We start from the raw sequence: 17,752 nt of genomic DNA on the forward strand, positions 1-17,752 counted from the left end.
ATTAACTAAGGACCGCATTTGTCAAAAATATCCTAGTTTAAGATTTTGGTAATACAGCAACAGTAATCCCGAAGTCACTTATGACAATCAGTGTGGGAAGCATCCTCCTTCAGGAAGATCCTTTGCCATACAATACACTTTCCCTGTCAGGTAATAAGGAAGCATGGCCGAGGAAAGTAACCTTTTGTGGAAAGAAATACTTGGCTTCGAGAAAGCTTGCAGTTCATATCTTTTTCTTGAATTAGATTCCCCATTAATTACTTTATCCACAAAGAGGTAATTATCAGAGTTATGTAAGCAATTAAGGAGCTGCTACTCCACATTCTTTCAGCTTGTTGACCTTTCTCACTTTATTTCATGTGGCCATCTGAAACATCAGTGATTTACCTGTCTTTCTTTTTTTTTAACAGATTTCTGTGTGTGTGTGTCCCCATGATGAAAACATCATTAAAGTAAAATATCATGAATAGACTCTTAAGAAGCAGAGTCTACTTAAAATCCTGGAAAATATGAAAGCACTAATATTCATGGACAGCTCTACACTCTGAAAGTTACTCCAAATGTTGTTGATCTCTCTTTTGTCTAGGAGTTTTTCAAATTTTCTACCATGATCATTTGTTAGTTTTATAATTACATAATAAAGGCATTACGTCATACAATCTTTTGTTATCCATTGCAGTTTTAAAACTATTCCTTTCCTTGTCCTCAGCAGATATGTCACAGATTATTAGTACACAAGCAAAGACTTTCAACGTAACAGTACTTTATAGTGAGAAGAACTATACTGAGCTATCTCTATCCTAAGACAATGCACTAGGAAAGCACTAGGAATTCTTAAGCACTAGGAATACAAAGACGATCAAGGGGCAAGTTCCTTGCCTTCGAGTATACATGATCATTATAGCAAATGCTTAAATAGCACTTAGTATATAACTCACCACAGCAGTCTTATTATCCTCCTTTTTAATAGGTGAGCAGAGGAAGCCACAGGGAAGTCATAGGGTAAAGCCAGAATTTGAACCTAGGTAGACTAGTACACTCTCCACGGCTTTAACTACTACATTAAAATATATATATATATATATATATGTTATACATATATATATAAAAAAAAAAACTCCAAGTATTCCAAAGTTACAAAACACTTATCTACCAAAACTCAAAAAGGAGCACACAAACTTGCACAGAAAATAAACATGTAAAAGTTCATAAATAAACCACAATATAACCTGCTCCACATAATATACTGACTGCAGTGTCCTGGGCCTCTCCCATCCTTAGGTAGCTGGAAATTACAACAAAATAATACTTTTCACCTTTGGAAGCCACACCATCTCTCATACCAACCAACCAATTACTTCCTTAGAGGGAATAGGAAATTAACCTGAATATCATAAAAAAATATACATATATAGCATTACTGATGTAGAATCTTTGTTTAAAGACAATAATTTCAATAGCAGAGGTAACGTTACCATTGCAGGCTTCCGATAACCTCTATATTTCTCAGATTTCATGCTAAATCATATAATGCCATATTGTGTCTGAAGCTATTTTTTCAATAGTCCATTTTCTTAAATGGACTAGCAATGCCGTAAATACTGAGGAACATTTTGGCTCCCAAATCCTAAAGCCATTCTGATTATGCCTGGGTGATCATGGGGACGTCATCGGAACTACCAGAGGACTGGCTGAAATACCAGTGTTCTGGCCAGCTTACAAATTAGAAATTATACAGAATCCAAATTTATTTTTTTGTTAAGTAATTCCTATGAGGCTTTTGGGATGTCAATGTAAAGTCCTTTCATGTGTAATCTTTATCCATTAGATAGGGAACAATGCCAATCCCCGTCATAAATACTTTCACAACCTGACGCTGAAAATCCACTGTAGGGCATAGGACCTGCAAATAGGATGTGAATCACACACATCCACTCATTCAGACAATCCACAAATGTTCATTTTTAAGTCTACTATATGCCAATAATGTACCGGCCTCTCAGATGCTATACCATGCTAAATGCTGAAACAGACATACTCAGTTCGGGCCCTCCTGGAACTTATTACCTACAGAAGTGCCTTCGTTGTAAATGGTCAGGTCTCAGCCAATGCTATTATCATCAGCAGGTGACCAAAGGATAGAGCTTGCTTTCTAAACAAGCTCCACACTCTTTGCTTTCAACATTTTTGTTTTCCTTCAAGGCACATAATCCAGTGGTCAGTTTCTCCCAGTTAGTGAGGTTTGGGGAAAAGGTACCCAGTGAACAATTCCTTGTGGCCTCACTCTTTCCTCACACTCTCCTCTGTGCTTTTGAGCTAAAGAGACCTGGATTAAAGTCACTTGCTCTAACGTTATTATTTTAAAATACGGCTGCTCCTGCTTTGAGGATTTCCACTGGACCAACACAGCAGCAAAGCAGCACTGAATCAGAAGCAGGTAAATTTCAAAATGACAGCTGTAAACATATCCACTCTTCTTTTGTTCTCCTCCTATCCCTTTGCTCTGAACACCTCTGCCCTGAGGCTTTGCCTTTACCCTTCTCTGATTACTGCTCCAAAAGGGTTTCCAAGAGCGAGGAGTATTTATGGTTTCATTTGCTCCCAAGTCCTTGGTGGAAAAGGATGCTTGCTTCCTGATTCTTACTAATTCCACACTCACATCATCAACACAAAAATCATCATTAAAAAAAAAATTTCCTCAGCTTCATATTTCTTCTGGGCCAACACTGAAAGAATATTTTCAAAGAAACACTGTCCTCTCTCCTTTGCTCTTCTGAGTTTCACGTTCTTACCTCCAGTCTCATTTTCAACCCTTATTACAGGATGCATCACAAAAACAGAAGAAAGTTCTTTGTGCTTTCCTGTACCACCTAATTATTCTAATTTGTTCCGTTTCTACCGAACAGAATGCGAAATCAACACAAAGGCTGATTATGCGACCTCTTCCAAGGGAATGGTCTGAGAGTTGTCTATTTACTAATGAAGCTCAGTGTGTATTAAGGGTTGACTGAAGCAATCATCAGGAATTTTCATCCCTTAAATTAGTCTTTTCTACCAGATGCACATCTTTCATTTTGGATAATATAACTTTTAAGTTCAGGATACAACTGGACAAAAGAAAAGAAAAAAAGGTAACCAACACAACATTTGCAGTGATAACACAGTAACAGCTCTCATCCTTCCCTGAGGAATTCAGCCTACTTTATGGACACAATTTAGTACAAACTCATAAGAAAGCTAACAAAGCCCCAAACCACTTCACAAGAGCGTAGAGAGGTAAAGGTCAGAAATTATTACTGCCAGACCCAGCAGACAATGGCACCTACCGGAAAGAGCACAGGACAGGAAAACCTGGAAGCCTGTGTTCCAGTTTCGGTTATTCCTGTAAGCATTAGTACGATCTGAGTGAACTCAGCCTGCCCTGCTTTTTCCGTTTATAAAAACCTACATCATCCTCTCAGTAGAATGAAATGCCACATCTGAAAAGTTGCAGATCTCTTTAGGAAAGAAAAAAGCTCATGCTTTCCAACCAAAATGGAATAATTCAGTCAATGGAGACTTAATAAAAATCTGCCATAAAGCAATTGTTTACTTGAAATCTATCTTTTGTGGTATATTTATTGGGGTAAGGAGTGTAAGCAAATCATAATTAGAGTTACCGATTATTCCAGAAATCAAGGTCATTGAGTTCAGATTCCAACTTTGACCCTGACCCAGGCTTACAGAGATGTAAGATGTCCCAATACCTCATATCCACCATACATGGGAGAAACAAGGTATGCAGACAGATCCTCTTATAAATATCCCATATGTCGTGGTTTTAATACAGGGTCTCAGATTCATTGCCATTCTTCACATCCAGATGTGGGCATTTTCCCTTGAATTTAGGCAGGCTTTCCATGGCTTCAAACAATAGAGCAGGGGTCAGTAAATTATGGCTGGTGGGCCAAGTCTAGGCCTCTACCAGCTTTTATAAATGAAGCTTTATTGGAACACAGCCATGTTCCTTAGTATATGTATTGTTTGTGTCTGTTTTCACATCACAGCAGCAGAGCTAAGTAGTTGCAAAAGAGACTGTATGGCTTGTAAAGCCTAAAATATTGACTGTCTGACACTTTATGGAAAAAGGTCTCCAACGCCTGCAATAGTATATAATGAAAGTGATGCTATGTAACATCTAAGACTAGGTCATAAAAGGTCATGCAGCTTTTGCATGATTCTCGTGGAATGCTTCAACCCTGGACACTCATTCTCTTGGAATACTCTATCTTGAATCCTAACTACCACGTTATGAGAAGTCCAAGCCACCTGGGCAGCCATCTATAGGCACTCCAGTCAACAGTCCTTGTTGGGCCCAGTCTTCAAGGGCCAGACATGTGAATTAAAATTATCTAGATGATTCCAGCCCCAGCCATCTGAATCCTCATGAGCTGAGGTTCCAGACATCAGTCATGGAGTAGAGACAAGCCATCTCCTCTGTGTACTGTTTGAATTGCTGACCCACAGAATCTGGGCACATATTAAAATTTTTGTTTATTTCACCACTAAGTTTGGACTTCTTTATTATGTAGCAATAGATAACTATAGCACTGTGTCTGTACACAGGATATCTACATTTCACAGAGCACAGATTTTTAGATGTGAATGTTGACTGCTCAATTTCTAAGAAGAACGTATACACACACATAGGTACAAAATGTTTATGTATATGTAAATATTAGACCTATATAAACTAATCTATATTATCCATAAAATGAGGGGGCCTTGATAATGGCTAACATTATTTTTCGGTATTTATTGTGTTCCAAGAACTGATAAATTCTTGCATTGTATGAATTTTCTCTTTCACCCTCATAGCAACTCCCTGAGAGAAGTAATGGTATCTCTATTTTATAGATGAGAAAACTGAGGCAAAAACAGATAACATGCTCAAGAGTACTCAACAAGTAAATAAATTTTAAAGTCAAGATTTGAACCCAGGTTCTCAAGTTTTAGATCCCTTACTCATACTCACCAAGCTATATACTGAGGAAGGGGATGAAAGCTGACGCCATTACCTCATGCTCAAGAAGTTAGACAGAAACTTAGCAGGTATGGTTGAAAGAAGACAGGACTTGGAGTCGTAAGTCCAGAGCCTGAGTTATGAGATGAATTCTCCTCTCATCTAGATATAGGTTTGTTTTTAGAAAATGAAGAAGATCACTGCATATTTTGATTGTTAATTTCTGTACTTAATGATTACCAAAGAATGGAATTTTACCAGGGAGGTATTTTGCAATGACATAAATTATTGATTCAAACTCAAACCTTTATTATAAATTATTGATTCAAAATCAAATCTTTATTAAGTCTCCCTTGCATCAGAAGTTTTTCCCACTCTTCATTTCTTTGAAACCCTTTCCTGTCTACTCTTGGCCAAAGCTTGAAGCCTAATTTAACACTTGGAAATAAAATAATGAAATAGTCATAACACAGCAATTCCAATGCCTACTGAAATGGAAGCACTAAATAATTTTTCAGATAATTTAGGAAATTAAAAATATTTACATCATAGATGCAAAGACAGAAGTTACTTGTGTAATAAATGGTGAGACAAAAAGTTTCTGGTCAAGTAGATTTGTTTAAATATGATCACTAATCTGAGTTCTTCCCCTGTGCTAAAACCCAGTGACAGGTTGCATACAGCTTCTAAAGGGATAGTTCAGTGCATTGGGTCAAATTCATGCCATAAAATGTGGTATTAGTACTAGAAGACAGAGTGACTGTCTTCTTTGGGACATAGATGAAGACCCCAAGATAGACAATATCAAGGACAAATTATGTAGAATAAGATATTATCTCAGTCCTTGGAACATGTCATCCAGGATAGAACAAGAAGTAGATTTATTATCAAGTACATGAAGCCAGAGACAGTAAGCAATGAGTGGTAGTTGGTTAAAATAGACAGGTTTTAGAAGCAGAGGCACGGATGTAGAAAACAAACTTAGGGTTACCAGGGGATTGTGGCAGGGAGGCTAAATTGGGAGATTGGGACTGAAATATACACACTACTATACATAAAATAGATAACTAATAAGAACCTGCTCTTCTTATTAGCCCAGGGAACTCCATTCAGTACTCTGTAATGGGCTATTTGGAAAAGACTCCAAAAAAAAAAAATAAAAGTGGGGCTTCCCTGGTGGCACAGTGGTTGAGAGTCGGCCTGCTGATGCAGGGGACACGGGTTCGTGCCCCGGTCCGCGAAGATCCCACATGCCGCGGAGCGGCTGGGCCCGTGAGCCATGGCTGCTGAGCCTGCGCATCTGGAGCCTGTGCTCCACAACGGGAAAGGCCGCAACAGTGAGAGGCCCGCGTACTGAAAAAAGAAAAAAAAAAAAGTGGATATATGTACATGTATAACTGATTCACTTTGCTGTACACCTGAAACTAACACAACACTGTAAATCAACTATACTCCAATAAAAATTTTTTTAAAAAACAGGGTTTAAGAACCATAGTCAGGGAGCAGTGTCGATTGGAAAGACCTGACAAGAAAAATTTCTGCATCCTCAGACAATGCTCCCCAAGCTGGCTATTGCAAGGGTGAGCATTTAAGAGATCTTTGACCTAAGGAGGACGTGAGATTAACAATCTATCCCAATGTGCATGAATTATTCTCCTCAGTGCTATCAGAAATCAGATGGCATCCTAGAGCAGGGGTCAGCAGATCTTTTTTGTAAAGGGTCAGATAGTAAATATTTTGGATTTTCTGTACCATACGTCTCCATTGCAACTGCCCATCTGCTGCTGTAGCACAGAAACAGCCATGCACAATACGTTAATGAATGAGTGCGGCTGGGTTCAAGCAAAACGTTATGTACAAAACCAGGAGTCAAGCGAGATCTGAACAGTGGGCCAGAGTGTGCGGACGCCAGTTCTGGGTCAGTGTTCACGGCTGAATGAGTCATGAGGCCTTAAGTTCCAGTTCTCATTGTACTACTTTCTACCTGGGTGAACTTGGGTTCGTCCTTTTATTTATATGGGCCACTGTATTAGTCAAGGTTCTCCAGAAAAACAGAACCAACAGCATGTGTATACAATGTGCCCATATATACTGATAGATATAGATCTAGATATCGATATTGATACCTAGATCTATATCCATATCTATATAAAGATAGAGAAAGAGAGAGAGATTTTAAACAACTGGTTCACACAATAATAGAGGCTTGGTAAATTCAAAATCTGCAGGTTAGGCTGTCTAGAGACTCTCGGAAGAGTTGCAGTTCAATTTCTGTAAGTCTTCTGGCAGAATTCCTTTTTGCGACAGGGAGGTCAGTCTTTATTAAGAGCTTCAACTGATTGGATGAGGCCCATGCATATTATGGAGGATAATCTGCTTTACTCAAAGTCCACCACAAATTTAATTATGAATTTCATCCAAAAACACCATCACAGGGACTACCCTGCTGGCACAGTGGTTAAGAATCCGCCTGCCCATGCAGGGGACATGGGTTTGAGCCCTGGTCTGGGAAGATCTCACATGCCGTGGAGCAACTAAGCCCATGCACCACAGCTACTGAGCCCGTGCACCTAGCGCCCATGCTCTGCAACAAGAGAAGCCACCGCAATGAGAAGCCCGCACACCCCAACAAAGAGTAGCCCTCGCTTGCTGCAAATAGAGAAAGCCCATGTGCAGCAACGAAGACCCAATGCAGCCAAAAATTATAAATAAATAAAACATAAAAATTTAAAAAAATACAAAAACACCATCACAGAAATATCCAGAATAATATTTGACCAAATAACTGGGCATGGTGGCCCAGACAAATTGACATGGAAAATTCACCACCTAAGCCATAGTTTTGTCACCTTTTCCTAAGAAATATGACTTATCTGAGCTATTTTGATACCTAGAAGATACCTTCTAGAGGTAACACCCTCAGTATTTTACATGGTAGGCAGTAGAGGGAATGAGCCCATTTGCCCAGTCATATGACACCTAAAGGATAAAATTCTGTCTTCTCTCTCCAACCCACAAGGATGAATGCCAAAAATACATCACTTATATCTGCTTTAGCTAACATAGGATAGGTCTGGAACAGACCTATGCTCCCAGTAAGTCTCATGAAATGCTGTTTCATTAAGGAGAGACTTTACTTGCTAAGATTAGAAGCAAAAGAGGGTGGTGGATGAAAAACTGCCCAAGGATATAAGCTCATGCAAGGAAGCAGGAGAGAGAATGGGTATCCGAAGATGTGCGCTCTGAGCCAACACTAATTCCACAGCATCAGGTTATAATTCAGGGAGCCCAACCGCTGGGTTTTTTTTCCCCTTCTTTTCCCCCAAAGAGGGACAAGCATACTGACAAAGGAAGAGCATCAGTCACCACAGATAAATTGCTTTTTAGAGGTGATCTCGCAAATGATTTGGCTCAGTGTAGACTATGATTTGGCTCCCCAAACCATAAGCTAGAGCATTTCATTCCAGGTCCCTCCTCAAATATCCATGATAGGTAAAACTCTGGCATCAAGTAGGTCTTGAAATCTCCCCAGGTGATTATAATATGCAACCAGGGCTGAGAATCTGGAGATGTAGAGCAAATTTAAATTGAACATTAGTTAAACAGTAAAACAAGCTCTGACTCTACTGGCTGGAGCTAGACAAGGGATATGGATTTAGTGGGATGAGAAGATAAAGGACACCAGGGAGTAAATCAAATGCTTTACACCTGTGCTTAGCTAATTGTTACTCAGATAATTCAGACAATCTTACAGCACCTGAACCCTGAAATTCCTCAGTTCTGTTTAAAAAAAAGGAACTCTTCAAGTAACTGAACTCTGAGAATCATGCCAATCATAAAGAAAAAGAAGAAATCTTATTTTTTGAATTAGTTGATTTCATATATACTGTTTCACTTTCATGATATTAACTAGTTATCTTTCTTTCCATTTTATGTTTGAGGAAAGTAAGGCTTTAAAGTCTCAGTAATTTTCTCAAGGTCACTTGTTAAGGGTGTGGTAGGCAGCATAATGGCTCCTAAAAATGCCCTCACCCTAATCCCTAGAACCCAATAATATGTTACCTTACATGGTAAAGAGGACTTTGCAGATATGGCTGAAGTTATAGGCCTTGAGATAGAAAGATTATCCTGGATTACCTCATGGAACAAATCTAATTGCATGAGTCCTTCAAAGCAGAAAACCATTCCCAACTGTAGAAAGAGAAAGAGAGAGATGTCCTAATAGAAGCAGAATCAGAGAGATGCAACATTTTGGGGTTTGTAGGTGGAGAAAGGGGACTCTGAGTCAAGGACCACAAGTGACCACTGGAAGCGGATAAAGTCCAGGGAACAGAAACACCCCTAAGAGCCTCCAGAAAAGAATGTACCTCTGCCAACACTTTTTTTTCTTTTTTAACCATCTTTATTGGAGTATAATTGCTTTACAATGGCGTGTTCGTTTCTGCTTCATAACAAAGTGAATCAGCTATACATATACATATATCCCCATATCTCCTCCCTCTTGCATCTCCCTCCCACCCTCCCTTCCCTATCCCACACATCTAGGTGGACACAAAGCACAGAGCTGATCTCCCTGTGCTTTGTGGCTGCTTCCCACTAGCTAGCTCTTTTACATTTGGTAGTGTATATATGTCCATGCCACTCTCTTACTTCATCCCAGATTACCCTTCCCCGTCCCTGTGTCCTCAAGTCCACTCTCTATGGCTGCGTCTTTATTCCTGCCCTGCCCCTAGGTTCTTCATAACCATTTTTTCTTTTTTTTTTTTAGATTCCATATACATGTGTTAGCATATAGTATTTGTTTTCCTCTTTCTGACTTACTTCACTCTGTATGACAGTCTCTAGGTCAATCCACCTCACTACAAATAACTCAATTTCATTTCTTTTTATGGCTGAGTAATATTCCATTGTATATATGTGCCACATCTTTATCCATTCATCTGTCGATCCTGCCAACACTTTTACTCAATTGAGGCCAATGTCAGACTTGTAAGGTAATAAATTTACGTTGCTTTGAGTCACTAAATTTGGGATAATTTGTATGAAAGCAATAAAAAAAAATACAGAGGTCCTACAAGAGCCAGGCTATATATTTATACTTAAGTATTTCTGAAATGAATTTAACCTTGTGATTGACAGCAGCAGCAGCAGCAGCTTCCAAGGGATCCCACCACACATCTGAGGCAAAAGGAGCCTAATACAAAGCAGTGACAGCAGCAGGTCACTGCCCCACACTTGGGGTAGAGGGGGACTTGATCTACTGTAGCAGCAGCATAGCCTGAATGGGAACCCATCCTCCTGTGGCACTAGTCCCATCAACATTAGTCTAATCTGCTAGCATCTGCTGTGCCAACAGGCCCAACATATACAAACCCTCCAACTCAGTAGCATTAAGTGAGCCAGGCTCAGTGTTTCCTGAAACTCATATCCAGTTGCACTGGAAATCCAAGATATCACCTACTGTTATGAAAACATAAACAATAACAGAAGACTGGGAACTTCAGAAAGAAAAGGGGAACAATGGAATGGGTGAAAACAAATGGGGTAAATATAAGAGACTATCATTAGCCTCATGAGTTTCTTAAATTCTATATGATGGTCAAAGCAAAAATGATGACACCATCTGATGGGGTTCTAAATGTAGAGAAAGGAAATACTACAGAAAATCATACTTTAACTTCACTTGAAGTAATGAAACACTGATTCCAGTAGGCTATGATAAGTTACATATGTATACTGTAATGCCAAAAGCAACCACTAAGAAAACTATACAAACAGTAACACAAATGATTATAAATGAATTAAATTAAAATGGACTTATTAAAAAATGTTTAAGTAACCCACAAGAAGGAAAAATAAGGGAAACACAGGATTGAGAAACTAAGGTAAAAGACAAAACAAAAAATAACATGGTAGACCAAATCTTTGACATGGCAATAATTACATTACCGGAAAATGATCTAAATAACCAAGTCAAAGACAGAGATTGGAAGAGTAGATTAAAAAATCGCAAGCATGATCCAACTATATACTGTCTATAAGAAGCTTACTTTCAACATCATGATATAGGTAGTTCAAAGTAAAAGGATGAAAATGATATATCATGTGAACATTAATCAGAAAAAGCAGAAATGGCTATATTAATATCAGATAAAGTAGACTTCAGAGCAAAGGAAATTATTAGGGGCAAAGAGGGTCATTACATAAAGATAACAGGAATAATCCACCTAGATGACCTAGTGATACTAAATGTGTGTGCACCAAACAACAGAACTTCAAAATGCATGAAGCAAACACTGAAAAAGGTAAAAGGAGAAAGTTTTAAATCCACAATTATTATTTGAGACTTCAACACAGCAATTTATACAACTACCAGAGAGAAAAATCAGCAAGGATATGGAAGAACTGAAAACATCATCAATCAACAGGATATAACTGACATTTAAAGAACACACTCAGTAAGAGCAGAATACATATTCAAGTGTCCATGGAACATTCACTCATATACCATATACTGGTGATAAAAAACCATTAGCAGATTTAAAAGAATTAAAATCATAGAGAGTATGTTCTCTAGCCATAATGGAATCAGACTAGAAATCAATAAGAGAAAGACAACAGGAAAATCTTCAATCACATGAAAACTAAACATCACTATTCCAAATAACTCATGGGTAAAAAAGACAGCATCAAGGAAAAAATTTTTAAATGCATAGAATAAAAGAAAATGGAGATATAACAGATCAAAGTTTGTGGAATGAAGTGAAAGCAATGCTGAAACGGAAGTTTATAGCACTAAATTGGGAAAGAAAATATTTCAAAGCAATAATCTAATTTTCTATATTAAAATAGTAAAAAAGGAAGAGGAAAAACACTAAACAAGCAGAAAGAAGGAAATAATAAAGATGAAACAAATCCATGAAACTGAAAACAGGAAAATAGGGGGGAAAATCAATGAAACAAAAGGCTGGTTCTTTGAAATAAGCAATCTAACCAATAAAGATCTAGAAAGACTGATAAAGATTAAACAGAGAGATGGCACAAATCACAGATATCAGAAATGCAACCAGCGATACCATGACATATCCTGCAGGTTAATGAGGGACAAGTTACTATGAACAAGTCTACACTATAAATTCAAAAATGTAGATGAAATGGGCCAATGTTTCTACACCCAAAACTACCAAAACTCAGCCAAGATGAAATAGATAATCTCAATTTTCCTGTAACCATTAGAAACACTGGTTTTTCATTTAAAAACTCCCAAAAGAAATGTTCAGGCTTAGATGTTTCACTTTTACCCAAGACTTAAAGAATTAACACCAATTTTACATGATTTGATAAGAAATAGAAGTAGAGGGAACAGTTTCTAATTAATTTTATGAAGCCAGTATTACCTTGATACCAAAACCAGACAGGGATAGTATAGAAAGAAGAAACCTACAGACCAATATTTTTTATGAAATTGGCTGAAAAACCCTCAGCCAAATATTAGCAAATTAAATCCAGAAATATATGAAAAGAATAATATACCATGACCAAGTGGGATTTATTCCAGTTATGCAAAGTTGGTTAAATATTTGAAAATTAAACAGTGTAATCCACCATATCCAATAGATTAAGGGGGAAAAGTCATGTGATCCTATCCATTAATGCAGAGAAAGCATTTGACAAAATCCAATCCCATTCATGATTTTAAGAAAAGAAGAAAAAAAACTCCAAGCAAACTAGGAATAGAAAAGGAGCATACTGAAACTCATAAAGATGATCTACAAAGAACCTATATCGACATGATATTTAACTGTGAAAGACTGGATGCTTTCTCTGTAAGATCAGAAACAAGGCACCGATATCTGCTCTCACCACTTTTATTAAATATATCACTGGAGCTTCTAGTAAGAAAATAAAGCAAAAATAAATAAATACATAAATTTAAAAGTTAAATTTTTTAAAAGTTTATTTAAAAGATAAAAGGACTATTCCTACTACGTTGCATAGGAAGGAACATATCCTACTGAATGTTGAATAGTAATATATCCTATTATACTGAATAAGGAAAAGTAAAACTGTCTGTATCTGAAGATGAGATGATAATCTAAATGGAGAAAATACCAAGGAATCCACAAAAAGCTTGAGAAATAATATTAGTTTGTAAATGATTTAGAGTACAAGATCACCACAATTTTATCAAATTATATATTAATAACAAATGTGTAGAAGCTTAAATAAAACTATGTGATGCCATTTACAACTGACCTAAATAAATACTTAAATATAAGCCCAATAAGACATTTATAGGACCTCTAGACTGAAAATTACAAAATGCTGATGAAGAAAAATTTTTAAGTCGCAAACAAATAGGGAGACATACCTTGTTCATGGATTAGAAAACACAACATGATAAAGATGTCAATTCTCCCCAAGTTAAGAGGCTTAACACAATTACTCTTAAAATGCCCTCAAGGTTTTTGTGGATATAGACAAGCTTATTCTAAGATTTATATGGTAAGAAGAGGCTGAAGAATAGCTAAAACAACTTGTAAAGGAAGATGAAAATGGGAGGAATTAATCTACCCAATTTCAAGAGTTTGCAGTAATGATGGAGGGTAGATACATAGATCAATGGAATGGAATAGAGAACCCAGAAATAGACTGACATCAATACATATAACTTGTTTTTGACAGCAGTGCAAAAGCTATCAAGGAAGAATAGACTTTTCAAAAAATGGTACTGAAACAGTTGGACATCCCTCGACAAAAACAAACAAACAAAAAATGAACCTTAACCTCCACACCTTACACAAAAATTAAATCAAAGTGGATCATAATCTTAAATGTAAAAGCAGGACATTTTTAGAAAAAAAAATAGGAGAGAATGTTTGGCATCTAGAACTAGGGGAATAATTCTTAGACTTGACACCAAAAGTATGATCAATAAAGGCAAAAACTGATAAATTGGATCTCATCAAAATGAGTTAAAAATGCTTCATAGAAGATCCTTTTAAGTGGATGAAAACTCAAATTACACAGTAGGAAAACATATTTGAAAATCCCATATGAGACAAATGACTTGTATCTATAATATACAAAGAACTCTCCAAACAACTTAAAAAAATCCAACTAGAAAATAGGCAGAAGACAGGAACAGACATTTCATGGAAGAGAATATACACACGGCAAAGGAGCACATGAAAAGATGCTCAGCATCATTAGCCATTAGGGAAGTGCCAATTAAGACCATAATGAGATGTCAGAGAGTAACTAAAATTAAAGTATAGTGACAACATCAAATGCTGGCGAGTACATAGAAAAATTATATCACATCACTGGTGGGAAAATAAAATGGTTTAGCCACTCTGATCAACAGCTTGACAGTCTCTTTTAATCCTAAAAGTAGATTCACCCTACAACGCAGTAATTGTACTCTTGAGCATTTATCCAAAAGAAACAAAAACTTAATTAAGTTCCCACAGAAACTTACACATAAATGTTCATAGCAGTTTTATTTATAATAGCCCAAAACTGGCAACTACTCAAATGTCTTTCAGTGGATGAATGTTGAAACAAATTGTGATAAAATCTTATGATAGAATACTACCGAGCAACAGAAAGGAACAAATTATTAATATATGCAAAAATTGAAATGAACTTCAAGGGAATGATGCCGAGGGAAAAATTCTGAAAAGCCGATCTCCGAAGATTAAGTAATTCATGATTATGTTTACATATTATTCTTAAAATAACAAAACCGTGGAGATGGAGAACAGATTAGAAGTTGCCAAGGGTTAGAGATGGGGGTAGAAGGTACAGCGGGGGAACTCTGTGAGGTTTTTGTGGTTCCAGTACAAATAATACAGCAATCTTGGTTTTAATCCCTAAAGATTTCTAAAAGCAATTCCTAATAAGAGGTGTCCAGATATTTAGCAATGGCAGATTAGAGGTATAGCTCCCCAACATAACAACTTCAAAAGAGAACATACTAATTCAATGCATATGTTAATTTCAAAAAAAAGGCCAGTCACAATACTTAAATGGTATATATCTTAACTATATTATTCTAAGTATCCAGCTATACCAGATGGACTAGCAAGATTTTCTGTACATTCAACCTTATTTAAGACAGTAAATCTTATAATAAGACAGTTAGAAAAAGAAAAAAAAAACAAACCTCAACTACAGTTGGATATTCTCATAGGAAGATGAGGTGAAAATATGCAGCAGCGGTTCAAAAGCTTAAGCAGTGGCACCTAAATTTGGTTGTGCATTAGAATCATCTGAAGCACTTTTTAAAAACCCTCACACTGACGGTTGGTCATCGTAGACCAATAAAATCATTTTAAATCTCCTCAGACGATGCCAATGTCTAGCCAGAACTGAGAACCAGCGGACTAAGCAGAAGGGGATGTTTCTACAAAGATCTCTTAACAATAAGTCCTTTCACCCAATCAGATTTACCTCCCCGCAAAGGGCTAAAGAACGCTAGTGTTGTCCATACTTGCTTAGCTTTAATTAGCACTTGTGACTTGCCCAAAACCTAGATCATGTTTCCCCTAAATTTCATGTTATTCCCTACGTTTTTCAAACCCAGGGCTAAGGGGTTTGCCAGGATGAGATTTTAAGTGCTCACACAGGGGAAGTCCCTGGCAAACCAGGACAGCGGTCCCTCTACATTGAAATGTAAAGCATCCTAAATAACCCTGCCACTGCTCCCAGATCCTAGTCTGTGCCAACCAGTGGAGAAAAGGCATTCTCCATTACCACCACGGCAAATGCTGCTGTACTTGCCTTGGCTGGTCCCTATCTTTTCCAGGCACCACTCCCCTTCACCTGCTGGTGGACGCTTTGGCCAGCTGACAATGCAGATATTTTCAAACTTTAAGGTGAATAAAAATCATCTGGAGGGCCTGTTATAACAGAGATCACTGAGCCCCACCAGAGTTGCTGATTCCATAGGGCTGGGACAGGGCCCTAAAACTTGAATATCTGACACGTTATCAGGGGACGCTGGTAAAACTGGTCAGGTTGTTACCGAATGCAGGTTCGTGTGTCTGAAGCACAGTGAGGCCAAACAAACCTAAAGGTTGGAGTCTGGAGCAGAGAAAGGTTTATTGCAGGATCGAGCAAGGAGAGGGGTGGCCCGAGTTCCAAAACACCCTGAAATCTCCAAAGGATTTCAGCAAAGCATGTTTAAAGGCCAGGTGAGGGAGGGACGTCCCAGGGAATGTGATCAGCTCGTGCACAATCCTCTGATTGGTTGATGTGGAGGCCACAGGGCAGGTAACATTATCCATCCTTAGCTGCCAGAAGGTCTGGGGGCTACGTGCTCATGATCATCAAGGAGTTAATTTCTTCCATTGGGTGGTGGTTTTTAGCATCTGAAAACTCAAGAAATATGCCTGAGATACTATTATCTGAGTACTTCAGAGAGGAACTACAGCAGAGGATATGGGGGATGGGTCTGTCCTAGGAAGGCCCCATAGGGTACTGCTTGGTTACAAAGTGACCATACTTTGAAAACCACTGCTCTAGTGGCTTGGAATGTTCAGAAAGTAATGGAAGAATCCCTTCCCAGGTCTAGATTCTAGTATCGCCAGCTATTTTGGTGGGGGGAAGGGTAAGTTTTGTCCTTGCTTGGACTTCTGGTTCATTTATAGCAAAGCCTATTTGAGGCAGTGCGCTCGGCAGTCCTGCAGTTCTGTCTTTTGCTTCAACAGTGTTTGGAATGAACAGACCCAGGGACGCTCCTTGCTCCAGCCCCCGACCACCCTCCAACCTTTCTTCCTGTCGCAACCTTTGGAATCAGCCACTCAGCTATCCTCAGCCTCCAGGACAGGCCAACACCGTTTTTTGAGCTTAGCTCCTTATCACTGATCAACCACGAGTTCCCAGGTGCGTCAGAATTATTCCATCGAGGTGGAGGCCGCCGTCCACCGCCTGTTCAACATGCATCTGGGGACACTTACCTCTCTCTGAGCTTCTATTTCGACAGCAACAATGGGACTCTGGACAGTGTGGGCCACATTTTTCGCCAACTGGCTGAGGAGAAGTGTGAGGGCGCCCAGCGTCTCTTGAAAATGCAGAACAAAACCAGTGCTGTGGCCGCGCCCTCTTCCAGGATGCGCGGAAGCCTTCTCAAGATGAGTGGGGTAAAACCCAGGACGCTGTGGAAGCCGCCATTCTTAGGGAGAAGAGCCTGCTCCAGGCACTATCAGATCTGCGCGCCCTGGGTTCCGGCCGCGCAGACTCCCACCTCTGTGACTTCCTGGAGAGCCGCTTCCTGGAGGAGCAGGTGAAACTCATCAAGAAGATGGGCGACCACCTGACCAACCTCCGCAGGCTGGCTGGTCCGCAGGCTGTGCTGGGCGAGTATCTCTTTGAAAGGCTCACCCTCGAGCACAAACAGGAGTCTCTGAAGTCCAGCGGCCTCTGAGGAGCCCCTCTGGCATCAGAGCTTCTGCCTGAAGCCCTGCTCTGCAGCTACTAGGCAGCTTTGTAACCGCCCTGGAGCCCTCTCCCAAGCCTTGGACCAAATGGAAACAATAACACTTTTTGCAGAAGGAAAAAAAAAGCCTATTTGAAACACAAACAGAATAAAGAGGAAAAAAAGAAATATATATGTATATATATATATTCATGTTTTTTTCCTTTTTTAAAAATTTATTTTACTGAAGTATAGTTGATATACAATGTTGTGTTAGTTTATGCTGTACAACAAAGTGATTCAGTTATACATATATATAATTTTTCATA

At 38.6% G+C, this 17,752-nt stretch overlaps 1 long non-coding RNA gene and 1 pseudogene across 1 annotated transcript; both read left to right on the top strand.

Annotated features, from left to right (window-relative positions):
- The first annotated feature begins 1,148 nt into the window (after window positions 1-1,148).
- LOC137210207 (uncharacterized) lies at window positions 1,149-4,541 on the top strand. The gene is made up of 2 exons (XR_010936341.1): window positions 1,149-2,437; window positions 2,907-4,541. It is a non-coding gene; the product is annotated as an uncharacterized lncRNA (long non-coding RNA).
- Window positions 4,542-5,093: 552 nt separating this feature from the next.
- On the top strand, window positions 5,094-17,610 carry LOC137210074 (ferritin light chain pseudogene; annotated as a pseudogene).
- Window positions 17,611-17,752: the final 142 nt, after the last annotated feature.

The sequence above is a fragment of the Pseudorca crassidens genome, chromosome 17 (genome assembly GCF_039906515.1).
Source record: "Pseudorca crassidens isolate mPseCra1 chromosome 17, mPseCra1.hap1, whole genome shotgun sequence".
NCBI classification, from domain to species: domain Eukaryota; kingdom Metazoa; phylum Chordata; class Mammalia; order Artiodactyla; family Delphinidae; genus Pseudorca; species Pseudorca crassidens.